The sequence below is a fragment of the Hippopotamus amphibius genome, chromosome 4 (genome assembly GCF_030028045.1).
Source record: "Hippopotamus amphibius kiboko isolate mHipAmp2 chromosome 4, mHipAmp2.hap2, whole genome shotgun sequence".
NCBI classification, from domain to species: domain Eukaryota; kingdom Metazoa; phylum Chordata; class Mammalia; order Artiodactyla; family Hippopotamidae; genus Hippopotamus; species Hippopotamus amphibius.
Window position 1 is genome coordinate 125248800 of NC_080189.1, and position 22964 is coordinate 125271763.

The 22964-nt window shown below is 38.0% G+C and overlaps 1 protein-coding gene across 9 annotated transcripts in view; it reads left to right on the plus strand.

The window, feature by feature from the left end:
• THNSL1 (threonine synthase like 1) overlaps positions 1 to 22964 on the plus strand; it is a 64828-nt gene that overhangs the window by 6158 nt on the left and 35706 nt on the right. For 5 of the 9 annotated variants that reach the window (XR_009053171.1, XR_009053174.1, XR_009053172.1 and 2 more), the window contains one exon: positions 22771 to 22824. The exons of 2 other annotated variants lie outside the window; for them this stretch is intronic. The gene's annotated coding sequence lies outside the window, so the exon portion shown is untranslated. Of the gene's footprint in view, positions 1 to 3258; positions 3653 to 9009; positions 9908 to 22770; positions 22825 to 22964 lie in introns of those variants that run through there. 2 more of the 9 variants (XR_009053178.1, XR_009053177.1) reach the window with 2 other exon arrangements.

Below are 22964 nucleotides of genomic sequence, written 5' to 3' on the forward strand. Positions count from 1 at the left end.
AGAGGGTCAGATTTGCCAAGTTTTAGTAATTCTGTTCATAACTTTTAATTTTAATTTTTTTGTTTTTGTTCCAGCTTGAGTATAATTGACAAATTAAAAATTGTGTATATTTAAGGTGTAAAACGTGGTACCTTGAGGTATACCTATACATTGTGAAATGATTATCAGAATCATGCTAATTAATTAGCACATTCACATTTATGTGTGTGTGTGTGTGCGCGCGCGTGTGTCTGTGGGTGAGAACACTTAAGGTCTATTCTCTTAGCAAATGCAAGTGTACAAAATAGTATTATTAACTGTAGTCACCATGTTGTGCCTTAGATGGCCAGAACTTATTTATCTTACACTGTAAGTGAAAGTTGGTACATTCTGATCGTCTCCCAGTTTCCACCCCTATACCTCCAGTTCTTAGAAACTACTACTCTATTCTCTGCTTCTGTGAGTTTACTTTTTTAGATTTTTTATATAAGTGAGAGTATATAGTATTTGTTTTGTCTGTCATTTCATTTGGCATACTGTCCTCTGGATGTGTCATAAAAAGGAGGATTTCCTTCTCTTTTGTGGCTGAGTAATATTCCACTGTATATATACATGTATATATGAAATAAAATAAAATGTATATATATAAGATATAATATGTTATATATATAAGATATAATATGTTATATATAATACATAATGGAATACATAATATAAATATCAAGGACAATATATAATATTACATTATTATATTATATTCCATTAGATACAGGTATTTCACATTTTGATAAAGATTGCATTGAATCTGTAGGTTGCCTTGGGTACTATGGACATTTTAACAATATTAATTCTTCCAATCCATGTCTTATAGTTTTCAGTATTCACATATTTCTTTCACCTCCTTGATTAAATTTACTCCTAAGTATTTTATTCATTTTGATGTTATTGTAAATGGGATTGTTTTCTTCATTTCTTTTTCAGATAGTCCATTGCTAGTGCAAAGAAACACAATTTTTTTGTATGTTGATTTTGTATCCTGCAACTTTATTGAATCTGTTTATCAGCTCTAACAGTTTCTTGATGGAGTCTTTAGGGTTTCCTAGATATAAGATCATGTCACAAAGTGAAAGAGTAGTGTTGACATTTATATACTACCAAATGTAAAATAGATAGCTAGTGGGAAGCAACTGCCTAACGCAGGGAGATCAACTAGTGATGACTGGTGATGACCTAGACGGGTGGGATAGGGAGGTTGGGAGGGAGGCTCGGGAGGGAGGTTCAAGAGGAAGGGGATATGGGAATATAGGTATAAATATAGCTGATTCACTTTGTTGTACAGCGGAAACTGGCACAACAGTGTAAAGCTATTATACGCCAATGAAGATTAAAAAAAGATCTCAAAATAAAAAAAGATCATGTCATCTGCAAAAAGACAGTTTTGCCTCTTTCTTTCTGAGTTAGGTGCCTGTTAATTTCATTTTCTTGCCTACTCTGGCCAAGATGTCCAGTACTATGTTGAATAGAAGTGGTGAGAGTGGGAATGTTTTTCTCGTTCCTGATCTTGGAGGAAAAGCTTTCAGTTTTTCACCAGTGAGTATGATGTTTGCTGTGGGCTTGTCATATATGGTCTTTATTATGTTGAAGTACATTCCTTCTATACTTAATTTGTTGAGAGTTTTTATCAAGAAAGGATGTTGAATTTTGTCAAGTGCTTTTTCTCCATCTATTGAGATGACCATATGATTTTTATTCTTTATCTTGCTAATGTGGCATATCATATTTATTGATTTGTGTATATTGAACCATCCTTGCATCTCAGGCATAAAATTCACTTGATCATGGTGTATGATACTTTTCATGTGCTGTTGAATTTGGTTTGCTAGTATTTTGAAGATTTTTGCATCTATGTTCATCAGGGATATTGGTTTGTAATTTTCTTTTCTTGTACTGTCCTTATCTAGCTTCGGTATGAGGATAATGCTAGCCTCATAACCAGAGTTTGGAAATGTTTCCATCTCTTTAATTTTTTAGAAGAGTCTGAAAAGGATTGGCAATAATTCTTCAGTGAAAGTTTGGTAGAACTCACTACTGAAACCATCTGGTCATGGGCTTTTCTTTGTTGGGAGATTTTTTTTTTAAGCTCTTTATTGGCATATAATTGCTTTACACTCTTGTACTAGCTTTTGAAGTACACCAAAGTAAATCAGCTGTATTTATACACATATCCCCATATCCCCTCCCTCCCGCGACTCCCCCCTACCCTCCCCTTTCCAGCCCTCTAAGGCATCACCCATCATCGAGTTGATCTCCCTTTGTTATACAGCAACTTCCCACTAGCTATCTATTTTATAGTTACAGTTGTTGGGAGATTTTTGATTACTGCTTCAGTCTCTTTACTCATTACTCACTGTTCAGATTTTCTATTTCTTTATGATTCAGTCTTGATAGGTGTATGTTTCTAGGGATTTATCCATTTCTTCTATGTTATCTAATTTATTGGCATATAATTATTCATAGTAATCTCCTATGATCCTTTATAGTTCTGTGGTATGTGTTATAATGTTTCCTCTTTCATTTATAATTTTATTTATAATTTTGTTAAATTATTTTATTATACAATTATTATCTTATATTATTTATTCTTTTTTCTTGGTTAGTGTTGCTAAAGGTTTGCCAATTTTGTTCACCTTTTCAAAAAGCCAACTCTTAGTTTTATAGGTCTGTTCTACAGTTTTTCTGATCTCTATTTATGCTCTTCCTTGCTATTTCCTTTCTCATGCTAACTTATGGCTTAGTTTGTCCTTTCTCTAGTTCCTATAAGTGTAAATTTAGGTGTAAATTTGAGATCTTTCTTTTTTCTTAATGTAGGTATTTATCACTAAAAACTTCCCTCTTAGAACTGCTTTTGCTGCATTTCATAAGCCTTAGTATGTGTTTCCATTTTCATTTGTCTCAAGATACTGTTTCATTTCTTCTTTGATGCATTGTTTGTTCAAGAGTGTGTTGCCTAGTGGGATTGCCTCCAAGACTGCAGTAGAGCGAGATTAGTGCTGAATTGTGTGGCTACTGCTGGGTCCGCAGTGATGTTTTGTGATGTTGGTGGGCGTGTTACCAGGGGCTTAGGTGGGCATGGATCCTGTTTGGTCTCTGGGTGGATGGCTCCAGGACCTTGGTCAACAGGGCTGGTGCTGAGACAAGGGTCCACTTCAGGGTCTGCAGTTGGGTCTGCAGATAGCCGGCGTGTTGTCAACGTACACAGACAGGTGTGTCTCTCACCAGGTTCCTGGGAGAGATCCTGCTGGTCACTGGTCAGATCCCTGGGCATGCTGGACTGCCCTGGACCATGGCTGAGAGGGACTGGAACTGAGATGAGAGGCTGCTTTATGGTCCACAGCTGGAAATGAGGTCTGCAGGCCTGGTTTCAGGGAAGTGGAGAGGCATGCCTTCTGCTGGGTTCCTGTGTGAGCCAAACTGCCCCTGGACCATGGCTGAGCAGGGCTGGAGCCACATCACAGAGCTGCTTCAGGATCTGTAATCAAACCAAGGTCAGCAGGCCCACCGTCGGGGACGTGGAGGACCATGTCTCTCACCATGTCCCTGGGTGGGCAGGACTGTTCCCAGACCATAGTTGAGAGGGGCTAGAGCCAAGTTGCAGGGCCACTTCAGGCTGCACCATCAGACCAAGGTTGGTGGGCCTTCCTCTAGGGTCCCTGACGGGCACGGGTACCTGGTGAGCAGGACCACTTCTGGAATGTGGCTGAGAGGGACTGGAGCTGGGTCACAGGCCACTTCAGGATCCACAGCTGGGACTGAGGTTGGCAGGCCAGTTATCCTCCTGAGTCTCTTGGTGGATGGTGCTGTTGGCAGGCTTGAGGCCAAATAGGGCTGTAGCAAGTCCACAGGGAGAAGAGTATGTTTCTGGGCCTGTAGTTGGGACCACGGTCAGTGAGCCTGCCACCTGGGTGTGGGCCTGTCTTCTTAAAATGGCTCTCATCAGTCTTGGGCTCCATCAGTGAAGTTTCACAACCTCTTACCTGGACCCAAAGCTCCCACAAAGGCACTTTTGTCTGAGGATGACTACCAAATTATTGTATATTCTGCCATCTTACTGGCCTATAACTTTTTAAAAAGAAAATGAAAATGTGTTTTTTCCCTTTAAAATTAGTATGTGCAAATTATTTTAAAATGGAAAATATAGAAAAATAGAAGTACAATATAAAGGCATTTTAAACATGTTTGGTATCTTCTAATTTTGTGATTCTGGAAAGTTTATCTTACACGGTTGTGACTAAATGCTTACTCTATAGTGCCCTGCTTCTTTGCTTCATACACTAAGTAAAATAAACATATAATACAAGTGTTTTTCCATGGTATAGTAAACTCTTTATAAGTAGCACTGGAAATGGCAATACTATCATTTATTTAACCATTCCTCGATATATTTTTATTACTTCCAAATTTTGATTTTATAAAAATATATAAATAACTATGTTTATAATAAAATATTTATATGTATCTTTATTTCTGGAGGATAAAGTCTCTAGAAATCGGATTTCTAATAGGGTGTAAATATTTTCAGGCTTTGCATATATAGTTCTAAATTTAGCTTGCAATATTAATGTCTTCAATGGAAAATTATAGTAAATCTCATGGGATTTTTATGAACGTGAATACAATTTTATTGCAAAAATACTTTGAGGTTTGAGGGAAGAGTATTAGCTAACATATGTTAAAAGCTTAGTAATTGGAACTAATAAGAAAAGTCTGTTTGAATTTGTGATTAATTCTTAACTACAGACTACTTTAAAAACAATGTGCTTTTATTGTTGTAGTCCATAAAGTAATACCTAGACTAATGAAAAGTTTATGGTACTCTGCTTTAGGCTTTTGGCTCCAAGTCAGGCAGACTTAGCTTTAAAATCAGACTCCACCACCTACCACCTGACCTTGGGCAAGTTTCTTAACTTTTTTGCCTTATTTTCTGCATCTGTTCAATGAAAATAATATTAGTTTCTACTTTTTATTGTGAGAGTTATTGTGAGGCTTAAATGAAATAATGTGTTCAGAGTACCAAGTACCTAAGGAGTGCACAAAACATTTTATCTATTATTAAATAAGAATAATTTTAAATGGAATTCCACATCAGTTAGAATTTCTTCATTAATAAACAGATCAGTTGAAAAGTTTTAAATAAATAAAACTACACTCTATCATTCTTGTAAATGAGCTAATATTTTCCATGAAATTATATTTCTTGTGTTACCAACTTTATATATATATAATTTATATATATGTTGTGTATTAAAAACAAAAGTAAGCTACAAGAAAAGCCTCTGTATAATTAGGACAAATAGTGATGGATTCTGAATTGAGGTCTATTTTTTATTTATTGCTTTATTATTTTTATTTTATATTAGAAAGGAAAAAATTAGCTTGATTTAATGCTCTTTGTGTTTGGACTATGAAGGACAATAATAAAAATAAACTTCAAAATTAATGAATATACTTTAGGTAAGTTTCCATCAAACATAAATACGTTGATAAGCTCAATGTTTATAACTTACACCTAAGGAATAAGTATAAATGGATCAGATTTAAAAATCACTTAACATCTTTCTAAGTGTCTCTGTAAGGAGCAATTGGGGAAAGTCTTTTAGTGAAAAGCTGTCCCTCAGTGCAGGAGTGGGCCTTGCATTATATTTGGGTGAAGCTGTGCTCTGTTTCTACAGGCCATTTTAGCTGCTGTTTGGTTATTGTGTTCTGTGGTTTTCTTGCTTTAGCACTCACTTTACCTCAGATTCTCCACTATTTCTTAGCCCAGCAAAACTATCATGATCCTTTTGAACTCAAAACTCAGGCCAACTTTGTCATTATCTGAGTTTATCTCTTGACTTGAGAAATAACCTTCAGATTCTTGTTGGTTCATACCAAACCTACACATAGCAAACAACCCTAAAAGTCACATAGATGAGAAATTTTCAACACGTCTTTAAGGAACAGGAGACTAGAAAAATCTAGTTTGCATGATAAGGCCAAATGCGTAACTAGGAAATAATTTCTCACTTTAGGATTGATGTCACTGGCTTTTTATTCTCAGATTTTCAGCATGTTCAGCACAATTGGTCACAGAGTAAACACCCAGGTTACCTTTTACAGAGAATAAAGGAATGAGAGATGACTCAGGCTTCTCTGTAAGTCTGGGGATTTTGCCAAAGCTTCAGTGATATAGACAGACTGTCTCAAAAGTCATAGATGTCATACCTGGACTTTGTACTCATTACCTTTCACCTTGATAGTCAAGTTCTATCACCATATATATATATGTATATATATTAGTTTTGGGTTTTTTTTTGTTACCTGTAACCTTTCTGCATTGTTTTTCAACATTTCTTTCTTTAGTCTTAAAACTAGTTTGTGTTTCTGAGTTCTTGCTTTCAGCATACTTCTTGGATTCAGTCCAGTTGTCTAATCAGATTGAATTTTTTAAAATAGCAGACTTAGGTGGCTCTATTGCTTAGTTGGTTAAAGCCCCTGTCTCGTAAAATAGCAGACTTTAAAAAATGATAAATATTGAGAGTGGTTACTGAAATTGCCATTTGCGTAGTTGTTCAGAAACCATTTTGTGTTAATTTGGAAAACTTGAAACATAAGTTTCCAATGATTGTTCTTATTCCTAGAGAGATTAGACATTTTAAAAGGTTTTTCCCAAATCTTATTCCACATTTTCTTCTCCTTGTAAAAAAATAAAATTAAATAAAAAGGAAAAATCTGGCCTAAAGATCAAACCGTGAAAGATGATGTAAAATAACAGACAAGCAAAAATTCTCAAAATCCAGTTTTCCTTTGCATAATGAGAAAAAATAGAAGACAGTGGAAATAATTATCAGCCCGGTTTATGAACTTGTGAAAATTAATGGAGAATATAGGAAAGATGTTCTCTTCCCACAAAACTCTAGGCAACTCCACTCTGCTGAGAGTCCCTGGGTTTGGAGGCCTAGAAGATGTTGCCAGTGAGGTGCCCATGTACATAAACTCCCAAGCATTTTACCAAGTCTTAGACCAGGGTTTCTCAACCTTATTGACATTTTGGGCCAAATAAGTCTTTGTTGTTGGGCTGTTCAGTGCATTTTAGGATGTTTAGCAGCCTCCTTGACTTTTACCTACTAGAAGCCAGTACCATTCCCAGTTGTGGTAATAAAAATATCTCTAGAAAGTGTCGAATGTCTTCCTGGAGGGGAGGAAGGAATAGAATCATTTCCAGTTAGGAATTACTGTCCTAGAGAAACAGATCTGATGCTGGTCTCAACTATTTCTACTCTATTTTTTTAATTAATTAATTAATTAATTTGGCTGTGTTGGGTCTTTGTTGCTGTGCACAGGCTTCCTCTAGTTGTGGAGAGTGGGGGCTACTCTTCATTGTGGTACGCGGGCTTCTCATTGCAGTGGCTTCTCTTGTTGCGGAGTACAGGCTCTAGGCATGCGAGCTTCACTAGCTGTGGCACAAGGGGTCAATAGTTGTGGCTTGCAGGCTCTAGAGTGCAGGCTCAGTGGTTGTGGCACATGGGCTTAGTTGCTCCAAGGCATGTGGGATCTTCCAGGACCAGGGCTGAGCCTGTGTCCCCTGCATTGGCAGGCAGATTCTTAACCACTGTGCCACCAGGGAAGGCCCTCTACTCTATTTTGAAGAGATAAAGGAAAAGGTTTATTTGATAGCCAGTAGACCCATAGCTAATTAATCTATAGCCCTCTCTCTATGGAATAATGTGAGAAAAGTTTGTGGGAGGGTTTTCTTTCTTTCACACATTCTAAAACAGAGAAACATAACCAAACACAAAGAAAACACTGATTATGTTTCAAACAGAGAAACATAAATCAAAGGTCGGGTCAAAAAGCAAAATCAAATCTTAGTTTCTACACTTTCTTTTTATTATGGACTCAGTCATTTTCCGTTTTCTCTTAGTCCTTCAAAATGGCAATTTGAGTTTATAATATTAACAGACTTTGGCAGTTTCCTGGTGGTCCAGTGGTTAGGACTCAGTGCTTTCACTGCCATGGCCCAGGTTCAATCCCTCGTCAGGGAACTAAGATCCTGTAAGCCCGTGGTGCAGCCAAAAAAAAAAAAAATTAATAGCCTTATAGGGTTCATTAATATTATTTCCATCTCATATAAAGAAAGGTGAGTTTCAGGTGAGGCTGAACAACATAAAGACTTCTCAAAGTACTGATATTTTAAATTCATGAGGCTTACGGCAGGATTCAGAATTGAGCTTCTCTTCTTAGACCTGTCTTTAATACAGAGCCACCCATGCCAGGCTGAGCAAGCCACTGCACAGGTGAGCCCACCTGATATAGTGAGCGAACCAAATCAGGAGTCACAGCACTGCAGTCTGTGCCCTGCCTCTGCCACTAACCACATGGCCTTGGGACTCAGGACCTTGAGATTCTGTTTCTCCATGTGAAAAATGAGAACAGCCGTGATTCTCTGATGTGACTGTTGTGATGATTACATTCATATCAGGATCACCATCACCTGTGCTATTCCACTTTTCCTCCATTTCCTTTCTTCCTCTCCGCTGTATCTATTCCTTGCACATGCCCAGGCCCTCAGGGACCACAGCCTCACACACTTGCTCTGCCCTGATTCTGAGCCCTAGCGCTGCAGAGGGTTTACCAACTTACCCAGGGTATTTAGAAAACTAAGATTGCATGCTTCATAAAATTTACTGGGAGCTCTGTCTTTCACTTTCTTACTACTTAAAATGGTTTCATTAAATTTCCAAATGCTTAGGTGTCTATGAACATAAAAACAAATCAAGTTCTCTGTGAAAATCATCACCAGAGTCTTAGCACTGGAGCAGGAGGAAGATTAGAAGTCATCTGGTCCAGTGAGGACTCCCGACCTATGATCAGGATGCTTTTTACTGATGGCTACTCAGCCAGTTGCAGGCACCCCATCTCATTTTTGAGAAGTTCTAATTACTGGAAAGTTTTGATCTTGCCTGAATGTGTACCTTTTGGGTTTTCTTCTAGGACAACACTGATTGCATCTCCTTCTTTGTCCACTAATGAGCTACACAGCCATCAGCAAGTGATACATTTGCTACATTAAAAGACTTGATGTGTGAATTTATCAAATACAAAGCAATGAAACTAATTCTATAGGTGCACGACCACCTGAAACCTAGTCTCGTTTCTTGCATTTAGTGGGCCTTGTGTAACTTGGAAGACACAGAACTCCCAGAGATCTGAACCTTCAGATAAAAGGTTTTCAATGAGTCTTTACTTCAGAATAAGAGATCTAACTGGCAGGGAAAACGAGTTACATTTGTTTTTGATTGCAGTGGTATTCAGATACTGACTTCATAGAAGATGCCTGTAAGAATACTTTGCCCAGAATATATTCAGATTCGCAGCCTTCTTCCAGAAGAATAAGTGTCAAACACACCCCAGTGGGGGGTATGAATTGGAACCTCCTCCACATGTCCAGAAAATAGCATAAGAGACTTGAATGTGACTCTTACACAATTTGCATATTAGCATCTATGTTACCTTTGTAATTAGGGAAGAAAAATGAAACGTGCAAAATCCTTAATGCTTAAGTGGCTAATAAAGGAGAGACCTCATTGTGTGTGGTACCTGCAACTTTTTCATTAACTTCGAAAGCAGTGCCAAGTTTCTCATAGATTGTAACACCCTCCAGTTTCCTTCCATCTTTTCTCCCAGTGCCTTGGGGGCTTTTTCTGGACACCTTCTTCTGAGACACTTTCCAGCATCGACTGAGCAGCCTGCACTGCCAGCCCAGTTCCAGGTGCCTTTTCCATGATGCAGTCTCGCTCTGTTAGAATGTGCTGCTCCACTTACACAGGGATTGAAGTGGATGGACTGTGGTACGAGAAAGATGCTGGAGTGTAAGTGAAATCTTGGCGAGGTGTACGTCATTTACCTTCTGGTACCTTAGTGTATGCCTCTATTAACCAGCATCCACACTCCCCCTCTCTGCACTTCCACTGCCAGTCGGCCATGGTGAGATCTTGGATGATTACCTAACTTCTCTGGGCCTCAGTTGCCCTATTTCTAGAAGAGGAGGAAAATCATACTGAACCATAATCAAAAGGTTATTATGAGCATTAAGTGAGTTTATTTAAGTTAAGCACTTAAAACAAAACAGACCTTAGTAACTGCTATATATGTTTGCTATTATTATTATTTTAGAGAAGAAAGTGCGGCAATATCTCTGTTTCTCATTTTATTGGCTATTCATGGCTTTGAAAAGTCATGCAATAATTCAGCTTTTTTGGGGCTAATTTAATAAAAAAAAAATTTGCTCTCTACTATGAGCAAGATTCACTGCTTTGCACACCATAACAGACCCAGAAGATTTTAGATTCCGTGGGTACCAGGTTCCATTCCTGCCACCACAAATTCAGAGTCTTCTTTTTCTGCTCTGTGTGTGTGTGTGTGTGTGTCTGTGTGTGTATGCACGTGCACTTGAGAAAGTGGCAGAAATGGATCCAGCTGGTCTGGACTGCCCGTTCCTCTGTCATTACTCTACACAATGAAACCGTGTGATTTCTTTCATCATGTGCAGCTGGTACCACCTGGTCTGCCTCTGAGGGATGCCAGGCCCAGAAATGATGAAAGGCTTTGGCTCTTACAAAGGAGAATAAACCTCCAAACGAGCTGAACGCTCACCGTGGAGACAGGGCATGAAAGATCAAGAGTTTATGTCTTTTCCTTCTCTCACATAAGCCCTAGTATTTCTCATCACGTTACTCTTTGCTTAGTTCTACATTTAGATCCTCGAACAAAAATTTTACAAGAGACTTTTCGGCAGTGTAGGATTCTGACCCTCCTTTATGCCCTTATTTGAATAGTAATGACACCTATATATACACATCTATATGTGTATATATGTGTGTTATATGTGTCTTGGCTAACCAAATAATTATGGCTTCACACGCCCGAGACTGAAAGAAACTAGCGGCAGCCTAAAAATATAAGAAAATGTAGTACAGTAATACATACTTAAAAAAAAAAAGATTTTAACCAGAGACCAGGCTTCTTGTATCTCTGGCCATCAGCTACATCATCACTGGGACACCGGAAGAGTGGAAAATATTGCTGGAAAAATGTTATTACCTGGGAGGTTTTTAAAGCCCATATGCTATTAAGATCCCGGGCTCCCATTCCTTCTTCCTTCTTATCCAGATATAGGGAGCAGGGTGTTCCCAGGCTCAAGAGGAAGGACTCTGTTTTCTTTCTGTCTGACAACAGTCGTTTTCCTGGGCTGATGAACAAGGAAAACAAAGCATAAGCTGGGCCATTCTGAGGTGCTCCTGCCCGTGAGGTCTGAGACGGCACAAAACTGAGGTCTTACGGAGCCAAAATGGGGAACTTAGAAAGCAGGAAATGCCTTCTATGTCCTCCACCAACCTCTTTACACAGATGCTGACATGCTCTCACTCATCAAGCAGCTAATATCCTTCACAATATCCGCTGCCATCCAAGCTTCCCCTGGACCTCCCCTGAATGGTGAAACTATGCACCCAGGGACGCTTTTCTTCTGTCCCCTATGCTGTCCTACTCCCTTATGTGCCTTCTGACTTCTTCAGTTGGGGTCCTTTCACATCTCTGGATAATCTGTTTTTTAAAAAATATTTATTTATTTATTTAGGCTGTGCCAGCTCTTAGCTGCGGCATGTGGGATCTTTTAGTTGTGGCACGTGTACTTCTTAGTTGCGGCATGCATGTGGGATCTAGTTCCCCAACCAGGGATCTACCCAGTGCCCTCTGCATTTGGAGAGCGGAGTCATATCCACTGCACCACCAGGGAAGTCCCCCTGTTTGGATAATCTAATTGTGAAGTACCCGACACCATCGTGTCGATGGTGGAATTTCAGACACTGTCGCATGTTGATGAGGGCTGCTCAGGGACTGCTACCTTCATCGTTACAGCCTGTAAGTCATGTTTGCTGAGGATGGAGTTACGTGCTTAAGCTATTATGAACATTTTTCCTAATTCCTCTTCTATCACAGGACCATAGAAGCCATAGATCTCTTTCTATAAATAAGCTCTGGAAAAAATTTCACACACAGAAAAGAAAGATAAAATGAAAAGGAGACCATAGTGCAAACTTTTCTAATGAATACTAAAAACTGTAGTTCTGATGTACTTGTTTCTTTGTTTTAATAAGATTGTAGCATATAACTTTTAAAGGGAAGAAATTCATAGAGGCTAATGAATTTGAAGAAAAAAGATGGAGAAAGTCTCTTGTTTGCAAAAATACAAATAAGAACCCTTTTCAAAACTGTGGCTTAAGTGATATCAATAGTTACAAAACCCCTGGAACAGATTAATTTTATCATGTGGAATGACATTTTAGGCCATTATCGACATTTATCCTTTCTTATCATGAGCATTCTTAGATCATCCCCAGAGGAATTCTAAACTTTTCCTGAGAAACTTTTGCATCATCCTAAACTTGCATTTGCTAAGCTTGATTGCCTTAGGAAAAAAGCCGACTCTTTTATATCATTTTTGCATAGCAACATCCCAAACACAGCAAACATGATGATGCATGGAAAATAGAAAGAGTCTGGGAGAAATACAGCCATAGAGGGATTGGGCATGTGTTCCCAGAAACCACTTGAGGACTGTGTTGCTCTCTCTTGACAGCTACAGGGGCCAGACTCATCCATGGTTCCCATTTCCTCAAGCTCTTCCTTAGCCATTCTTACAAAGTTTTATTTTATTCTGAAATCAGGTGAAAATGGGGAAAAAATAAAAATCCTTTCAAGATGATGTGTATTCCCACAAGGATAGGCTGCATATTTTAGAAGTATAGTAAGTATGCACTGTTCTACAACAGTTACCATAGGAACAAAACTTTTTCCCCATTAGATGGTAGAGTAATCATGGTAGTAAATTTCCACAGAAATATCTAAGCTACACAAATTAAGCATCAGTTGGGAGTTAAATCCAACAGACTGTGGATTTAATAGGCAGGTGTTACAGAGGGAGGATTAGAGCTATAAGATAAGGGAGATGTTTGCACATCTCATGATCAAGCTGTAAGTTTGCTAAACTGACCATCAAAGTGGGCACTTTGATGCCCACAGCTTTTTTATTCTGCTCTAATTTCCCAGGAGGGCATCACTCCAGCTCTCAGCTAAAAGCCATGCTAAGTAACATCAAAGAGGATTCTTACTGCCTGGTTCCTAAGAATTTATTCTGAAAAAGAGAGCAAATGTGACATACCACTGCGCAAGTGGATACTTAGGGTTCTGTGAGCAACATGATGTGTTGAGTGGTGCAATAATCGTGGACGCTTCCACAATGAGCTGGATTTGAGCCAGGTTTTAAAAAAAAGGTAACATCCAGGAGGTGGTAGGATGTTTTAGTAGAAGGGCTACTACTACATTACATCTATTTTAAGATGCATGTTTTTCACATCCGAACATCTCTGAAATGAGGCCGCCTTAGAATTCATGGTATCTTCTAGTCACCATCAGCTAGGCGCAGTTGTGATGTTTCATTATACACACTTGGTCACTGTCACTTCAACTGAGTTTCGTCCATTGTTGGCTCTACATATATTGAGTTTAACTGACATTTACAAAGGATTTACTACCATTCGTCCTGGAATGAAAAGTTTTGTGTCCACAGAAAAGCATGGAAACAGAGCAGAGATATGGGCATGAGAAGGATGAATAAGCAAAATGTGAGCTTAAGAACATGCAGCATAAAAGTTCAACGTGTGAAAGATCTCACTACATAAGACCCCCATAAGAGTACTGGTTAGCAAATATAATAATTTTAGAATTAGTTTTCTCTTAAACATTTGAATAAAAAGTCTTGAACACATGAATTCGGATGTGACTTTTAAAAGAATCTAACCATTTAAAATAGTTTTTTAAAAATCCAAGTATTTTAAGATAATTAGCCTCAATGTGTGTATTAAAGGGATTGTAATAATAAAATAGTAATCTGAACTCTCACTATAATTAAGTTCCATTCACATGAAAAATACCTAAGTCCTAAAAAATACCCAAGTGCCACATGATGAATCATGCCAGGTGAGTGCTTAAAATAAACTTATGAGATACTACCAGAAACACAAGACTAAATCATGCTAGAATAATGCATTTTTTTACAAAGAGGATTATTCTCTTTAAGGCCGGTGGCTTACATTTTCACTTTAATGAAAAGTTTCCATTTTATTTAATTTTTAAAAAAAAGTGTATGGGTCAATTGTCATCAACTAGTTTGGCTAATTCTGAATTAAATAGAAAATCTGAAAACTTGGATCCTTGCCACATTCTTTATTTTTTACATTATAAAATACACTTAGAAGAAATAGAGTCTTTTAAGCTTTACTACTGTATTTTAAATCCCCAAAGGGTATGTCACAGTGATTTCTGGAAAAGCTTTGGGTGCATTACAAAAGAATTACAACAGTTTAATGATATAGCAGGATGGAGTTGCAAATTCTAAGCTAATGTTATAATTTGAAGCCTAACTCACCAGTCTTACTCTTTCTACCACCCATATCCCATAAGACCTTCATGTTGGTGCTGGACACCATCTTACCACGTGGGTGGCAGCTGCCTGTTGTCTCAATAATTCGGAAGAGAAGCCAGGGAATTTGTTTTAAAGTGTTTGTCCAGATGGAACCACATGTGACCTCCAGGGTGCTGGGCCTGAAGCCTAGCCTGCTGGCTGTGTAGAGTCATAGAGCTTACCCAGGAGAAAATTTCACTGTCTCCTCAAAGCCAATGAAGATGAAAGAAACTTGTATTAGTCCAAAAAGCACAGCTCATACATGTGGCAATTGCACAAGATTGTTTCATCCTTTGTGTTGTCCTCAAAAAGGCCAGGAGATAGAAAGGAAAGTAGACAGCTGCTGGGTCCCTCTGTTTTGTTGTTTTCCTTGCTTCAAAGAAACTTCGAACCCTATTGGTGAACAGTGGGCCTTGAGCACATTAATAACAAACTCTGGTTATTATGTCCACTTAGGTGATACAAGAACCACATCATTGGAACAGGATCCTATGAAAGACTTGACAGATTTCTGAGCCATAAAAAGGTCCAATTCCTTTTTTATTTTGGCTGCATTGAGTCTTCATTGCTGTGAGCGGGCTTCTCATTGCAGTGGCTTCTCTTGTTGCAGAGCACGGGCTCTAGCGCACAGGCTCAGTAGTTGTGGCACATGGGCTTAGTTGCTCCACAGCACGTAGGATCTTCCAGGACCAGGGATCAAACCTGTGTCCCCTGCATTGGCAGGTGAATTCTTAACCACTGAGCCCCAAGGAAGCCCCCCCAATTCCTTTTATTTTTTTTATTTTTATTTTTTCTTTTTTCTTTAAGAAATTTTATTGAGATACAATTGACATAACAATAAACTGCATATATTTAAAGTGTACAATCTGATTTTTTTTCTTATTAGTAATATATATATGGCAATCCCAATCTCCCAATTCATCCCCCCTTCAACCCCTTCCTGCCCAATTCCTTTTAATAGTCATGAACAGGGATGATAGGAAAGATTCTTGGGCAGGCTGTTGACCCTTGTTATTCCACAGCAAAATATTTGGTAAAATTGTCTCTTGTACTGTCACAGAAGAGAAACCAAATGACTTAGCTACAATCTCAAGGGAGACTGTTTGTAAAAATTTAGAATATTGTGGTGGGTTGACTGCTCCTTTTTTTTGACAAGATAATAAGAGAAGAACTTAGGCCAGGGGAGTACAGTTTGCACAGAATGCTGGGAGTGAATAGAGTTAAGGGAGATTCTCTGAATGTGGCCTGCAATCTAAAGTTAGTAAATATGTAGGCTTCCAGTGTTTCTAAGAAAGAGAAAAAAACAAAACACATTAATCAGTAGACTCCATGCAGACCCCACCACTAGGAAGATGAAAGCAGATCTCAGATGGTTGGTTGTGATGAACCCAGACTGGAAATTCGACACGGTCTGGCCGAGGACAGGGCAAGATCCCACATCCATGGCCTCTTTTCCGTCCAGAATGGACACACAGGCAGAGTGAAAGTCAATAAGACTTCTCCTTTCTTGATGGAATCTACAGTGTTGATGGTGTGTGGCTGATAATGAATGATGTGACAATGAAAAAGCTGTTCCTTGCCTGACTGCTTACACTGATACATGACACCCCCTTTGGCAAGAGTCTTCTGATCCCCATCCACTTGGCAGAAGAAAACCACATATCTGTTGAATCGGAGTAACTCTCTTATAGACACATGTATCATTACTTTTATCTTATACACATCTGCCTAGAGTATTACTTGCAAAGTGCACAAGAGGCTGGTCACAGTGGTTGCTTCTGGGGAGGGGGATTCAGTGACTGTAGGAAAGGGGCATGAGGGAGACTTACTTCTCCTTATTCACCTTTGGGTGGTTATGGATTTTGAATTTTGGACCATGTATATACATCACCTATTCTCACACCCACAGAGCAAAATTAAAAATAGTCTCTAATAAAATTACAAGTGCACATACCTTTTCACCTAGTTATTTCACTTGTGGGAATGATTTTCTATAAGTAGAGCCAAATATGTAAAATGATATATGTTCAAGGTCAGTTACTTTGGCATTACTTTTAATGGGAAATGTTGAAAACAACTTAAATGAAATAACTGAAAAGTCGATCAACAGGGTGCTGATAAAAATGTTATATACACCCATACAATTTAATACCATACATCCACAAAAAGGAGTGAAAAACATTATGTATTGATAAAAAATGAGCTTACTGAAAAAAAATAAGCTTACCTTGTGTTATTGTGTGCTCTCATTTAAATTTTTTAAAAGTGAGATATACATATATAATACATATATAATTATGTATATTTTGTGTGATATATATAAATCTATGCATATATATCATATATGTATGTACATCATATATATACACACATATAGGTATATATCCGTTCATATATATATCCATTTGCTTTTATAAAATATTTCTGAAAAAGTACACAGAAATTGATAGCTCTGGCTGTCTCAGGAAAGGAGAACTTGGTGGTAGAGGTTCAGGGGTGGGAGGAATGCTTTTATTCCAAAAGAATTCCACAGATGTTTTCCACATCAGCAGCATCATTTAGATAAGTGTATATCTTTGCTTCACAGGCAGCACTCATGTGAGTGCCTAAGTGAAGGCAGGTAAAAAATATATCTCTCACTCATCCAGTCTCATTTCCTACAGAGGCAGCATCCTTTAGAATGAAAAGTCTGCATCTAAAGGTCATATATGCATGTGCAGTTTAAAATAACAATATGTGCATGGCCTTTTTACACCAATCCTATGAAACAATATCTTTAGTTTTCAGGGATAATTAGCATTACCTTAGTCTGTTGCTAATTTCAGTTCTTTCTCAACAAGCACACTATGTGTGAAGAAAAAAATTGACCTCATTCAGTATTTTTTTATTATGAAGTTTTTTTTTTGTTTTTTTCGTTTTTCTGTTTTTTGGTCACAGATATTGTCTAAAGCATAGGGGATCTGGCATGGTCAGAGAGAATGTTCTTTAAGTGGAACCACTCTTTCTAGCTAAAAGGATATATCCCATTTCTTTTTAAACTTTTCTCCTCCCCTCCCTCTCCCCATCCCTTTCCCCTCTCCTCTTCTCCCTTCCTTCCTTTTTCCTTTCAGCACTAGTTTTCTAGAGAGACCATCTACTTCAAATCCTTAGAGTGAAGAACACCTGTGATTGAAAACCTCAAATGACTATTACTAAGAAAGTTTTCATCTAAAAAGATCTGAAAACGAGCAATGGTTTTCGCTTTACTTAACATTTTTCCAGCTTGTCAAATAGCAGGTTGAGCTGATGTGAGTTGGTGAACATCATTGGCTCTGGATCCTCTAATGATTTCTGCATTCTGATCACTCTGAAGACAGAACTTTTGCTTAAGCAAAGTTGAAAATAGTCACATAGTTTTATAGTGATGGACCATTAGACCTGGAAGGAGGGTGGGAAAGAATCCAGTTCAGTTTGCTTTATAGATGGAACTAAGGTTGAGGAACACTAAGTGATTGCCCAAAAGTCACGTAACTTACTGTCAGAGTCAGACCTATTGATTTTTTTCACCACAGCACATCAGAGCAGGAAGAAAGAAACCCTCCAGAAAAATTACCTTGCTCTTTCGGTCTCATATATGTCTGTCTCCAACTTGGAGTAACCAGTATTTATGAATAAACAACCTTCTGTGAAATTAGATTGCCCTCTTAAGGGTTAATTATGATATTAAGCAGCACTGGGTTCCTTAACTGCTGAAAAATGTCCTGAGCTGTTGAAAAGCTTCCTTCACTTTGGTGGTCAAATTGTGTTCACGTGGGCTGTATTAATGGGCACCTTAAGTCACATGCTAATTTTGGGACATCTATCAATGAGATTAATGTATCTAGAGAGATAAAAGGATTTCAACATAAGAATTTGGATTGCAAATATGAAACAGGAGCAGAGGAGCCCTTGTAGAAGTCGACCTGTATCCTGCACAGAGCAGGGAAGAGCAAGGTTTGGCTAGGGTGCTGAGAATTTCATTCCCATTGTCAAAGTTCTACCTTAGGGAAAAGGTACTCCTTTCTTGAATTTTTTTTTGGCCTCCTGGTTTTCTTCTGACCTCTTGGACTACTCAGTCTCTCATTTCCTTGTTCCTTCCAGCTCTCCCATCCGACTTTTAAAACATTTTTTGAAAAATAAATTTATTTATTTATTGGCTGCGTTGGGTCCTCGTTGCTGCGTGCAGGCTTTCTCAATTGCGGCGAGCAGGGGCTACTCTTCATTGTGGTGCACGGGCTCCTTATTTCAGTCTTGTTGCAGAGCACGGGCTCTAGGTGTGTGGGCTTCAGTAGTTGTGGCACATGGGCTCAACACTCGTGGCTCACAGGCTCTAGAGCACAGGCTTAATTGTTGTGGCGCACGGGCTTAGTTGCTCCATGGCATGTGGGATCTTCTCGGAGCAGGAATTGAACCCCTATCGCCTGCACTGGCAGGTAGATTCTTAATCACTGTGCCACCAGGGAAGTCTCTCTCCCATCTGACTTCTAAACACAAGAGTTGCTGAGAGCTCATTCATTGTCTCCTTACTAAACACTTTGTCCCTAGGTGATCTCATTCACCCTGTTGAATTTCAAGATTTTTCACTCTACCGTAGATCTCTATTCTGACTCAAATATCTAACTAGCTATCTACATTTCCAACTTTCCAATCTTGATGTCACAAGATTACCATAAATACATGTCAAAAATTGTATTCTTGATTCTTCACCATAACCTCCTCCAACCTGCTCCTGCTTTAGATTTTTCCAACTCAGAAAATGGCACCCTCACTGCCCAGTTGCTCAAATCAGAAATGTGGTTGTCATCCTTGAAACCTCTCTCCTCTTCCCCTTTGAACCCATCACCAAGTTACATGTTTATTTCTTAAATATTTCTGGAAGCCAACAGCTACTCTGTCTTCACTACCACGGTCTTTGTCTATGTCACTACCTTCTTTACCTGGAGGACTATGATAGCCTCCTAATTAGTCTCCCCACATTAATTCATTCTTCCACTTCAATCCATGTAGCAAGTGATCATTTAGAAACACTTTTCATGGGACTTCCCTAGCGGTCCAGTGGTTAAGAATCCATGCTTCCACTGCAGGGGGCGGGGGTTCAGTCCCTGGTCAGGGAACTGAGATCCCTCATGCCGTGCGGCGAGGCCAAAAAGTTAATTAAAAAAAAACTTTTTGCATCGTGCCACCTCCCTGCTTAAAACACACCAATAGCCCCTGCTTCCCTCTTCATCTTCACCTCGCACCTTTTCCAGTTCCCCAAGTACACTCCAGCCCCAATGGCTGCCTTCCTCCTAAGGGTTGAGGGTTTCCTGCCCCCATGGGAGGCATTTTATTCTCTCTGCTTGGATTCTTTTTCCCTCCACAGTATTTCTCTTCTCTACCTCTCCCAACTTCTATTCATTCTTTAGTCTATTTTTAAAGGTCAAATCCTCAGAAATGCATCCCCTTAACTAAAAAATTTGATTTAGGATTCCCTTGCAAAATAGCCTCCTGTTTTGTTTTGTTTTTCTTTCTTTCAAATCACTAATTTCAGTTTCTAACTATAGATGCATTTGTCTGATTATTTCTGTCTTCCAACATAGTTATTTAGCTCACTTTTCTACTCAGTAACCAGAACAGTTCCTGGCATGCAGTAGAGAGCTAATATTTGTTGAATGACAATGAATGAGCTTTGTTAACTGAAGAGATTTTTATAATCTAAATTACTTTTTTTTACTCTGTTTTAGCCAAGATATCCTTTTGTTTATGATATTTCTTCCCATATAGCTTGATAACTAGGAGAGAATGCACTGATTATTTGAGAGAGAGCTCTTAGTTTAAAAAGTGACGTTCACAACACCTTTTCATGATAAAAACACACACACACAAATTGGAATAGAAGGAACTTATCTCAACATAATAAAAGCTATATACTAAAAACCTACAGGGAACATCACGGTGAAAGACTGAAAGCTTTTCCTCTAAGATCAGGAAAAGGCAGGGATGCTTGCTTTCACCACTTCTATTCAATATAGTACTGGAAGTTCTAGTTAGAGCAATTAGGCAAGAAAAAGACATAAAGGCATCCAAGTTGGAAAGGAAAAAGTAAAATTATCAGCAGAGCATTTGATATTCCATGTAGAAAGCTCTAAAGATTTCATAAACAAACAAACAAACAAAAAAACCCTGTTAGAATTCATAACTGAACTCAGCAAAGTAGCAAGATATAAAGTCAACACACAAAAGTCAGTTGTATTTCTATAAATAATGATCTGAAAAGGAGATTACAAAAACAATTCTATCTACAATAGCATCAAATACTTAGGAATGACAAATGTATGGATACTAATGGGGAAGGGGGGTGGGATGAACTGAGAGATGGGGATTGACATATATACACTATAGAAACTATGTATAAAATAGATAACTAATGAGAACCTACTGTATAGCACAGGGAACCTTACTTGATGCTCTGTGGTGACCTAAATGGGAAGAAAATCCAAAGAAGAGGGGATATATGTATACTTATAGCTGATTCACTTTGCTGCACAGTAGAAACTAACATAACATTGTAAAGCAACTATACTTGAATGAAAATTATAATACATTGCTGAAAGACATTAAAGAAGACAAAAATAGATGGAAACACATCCCATGTTCATGGATTGGAAGACTTAATATATTGTAGTTAAAATGTCAGTACTACTCAAATCAATCTACAGATTCAATGCAATCACTATCAAAATCCCAAGGACGTTTTTGCAGAAATAGAAGACCCTATCCTAAATTCATGTGGAATCTCAAGGGACTCTGAATAGCCAAAACAGTCTTGAAAAATAAGAAGACTGGAGGATTCAACACTTTCTGATTTTAAAACTTACTACAAAGCTATGGTAATAAAAACAGTGTGGTACTGCATAAAACAGACATATAAAAAATGGAATAGAATAAAGAACCCAGAAATAAACCCTCACACGTATGGTCAAATTATTTTGGACAAAAGTTCCAAGACCACTCAGTGGGGAAAGGATAGTCTTTTCAACAAATGGTGTTGGGAAAACTGGACATCCACATAGAAAATAATGAAATTTGACCCTTATCTAACATCATATATAAACATTAGCTAAAAACAGATCAAAGACCTGAATGTAAGACCTAAAACAATAAACCTCTTGGAAGAAAAACAGGATAAAACCTTTACAACATTGGACTTGGTAGTGATTTCCTGGATATGACACCAAAGGCACAGGTAACAAAAGAAAAAATAGATACACTGGACTTCATGAAAATTGAAAACTTTTGTAAATCAAAAGACACTATCAAGAAAGTAAAAAGGCAACTCACAGAAGAAAGTATTTGCAAATCCAATATCTGATATGGGATTAATATCCAGAATATATAGAAAACTCCTAAAACTCAACAACAAAAAAACCAAACACCCAATTTAAAAAATGGGCAAAGGGCTTGAATAGACATTTCTCCACAGAAGATATACAAATGGCCAATAAGCACAAGAAAAGATACTTAACATCAGTAAGCAGTAGGGAAATGCAAATCAAAATTAAAATGAGGTACCACATCACACCTATTAATATGACTACTACCAAAAAACACAAAACAACAAGTGCTGGCAAAGATGTGGAGAAACTGGGACTCTTGTACATCCCTGATGGGAATGTAAAATCATATAGCTGCTGAGAAAAGAGTATGACAGTTCCTCCAAAACTTAGAATTACCATATGATTCAGCAAATCTACTTTTAGATATATATCCAAAAGAACTAAAAGCAGGGTTTCAAAGAGATATTTGTACACCTATGTTCATAGCAGTATTATCCACAACACCTAAAACGTGGAAGCAATCCAAGTGTCCACTGACAGAAGAATGGACAAGCAAAATGTGGTATATACAGATAATGGAGTATTATTCAGCCTTAAAAGGTAAGGAAATTCTGGATAAGTAAGAATTTATCCATTCTGGTTAAGTGAGAATTCATCATATACAGTTGACCCTTGAACAACATGGGTTTGAACTGTATGGATCCACTTGCACGTGGATTCTTTTCAATAGTAAACACTACGGTACTATACGATCTGTGGTTGGTGTACTCTGGGGATACGGAACCATGGATATGGAGGAAACAAGTAGGCAGAGGACTGACTGTAAGTTATATGCAGATTTTCTACTGCATGGTTCAAGAGTTAACTGTACTTTCTTTATTTTATATCTGTCCTAAGGTAATAAAGGAATAAAGAAATGACACCTATACAGAGATGTGAAAAAAGTTTAAAGTGAGTTTTCAAAAATATTTGCATATAAATTTTTTCCTTTACTAAAGTAAGCTTTTCTACAATGTTCCCAAATTCTGTTTGTGAAAAAGCTTGAAAAATTTTTTCTGTGTTGCCTACAGGATAAAAATCAGTGTAAGCAG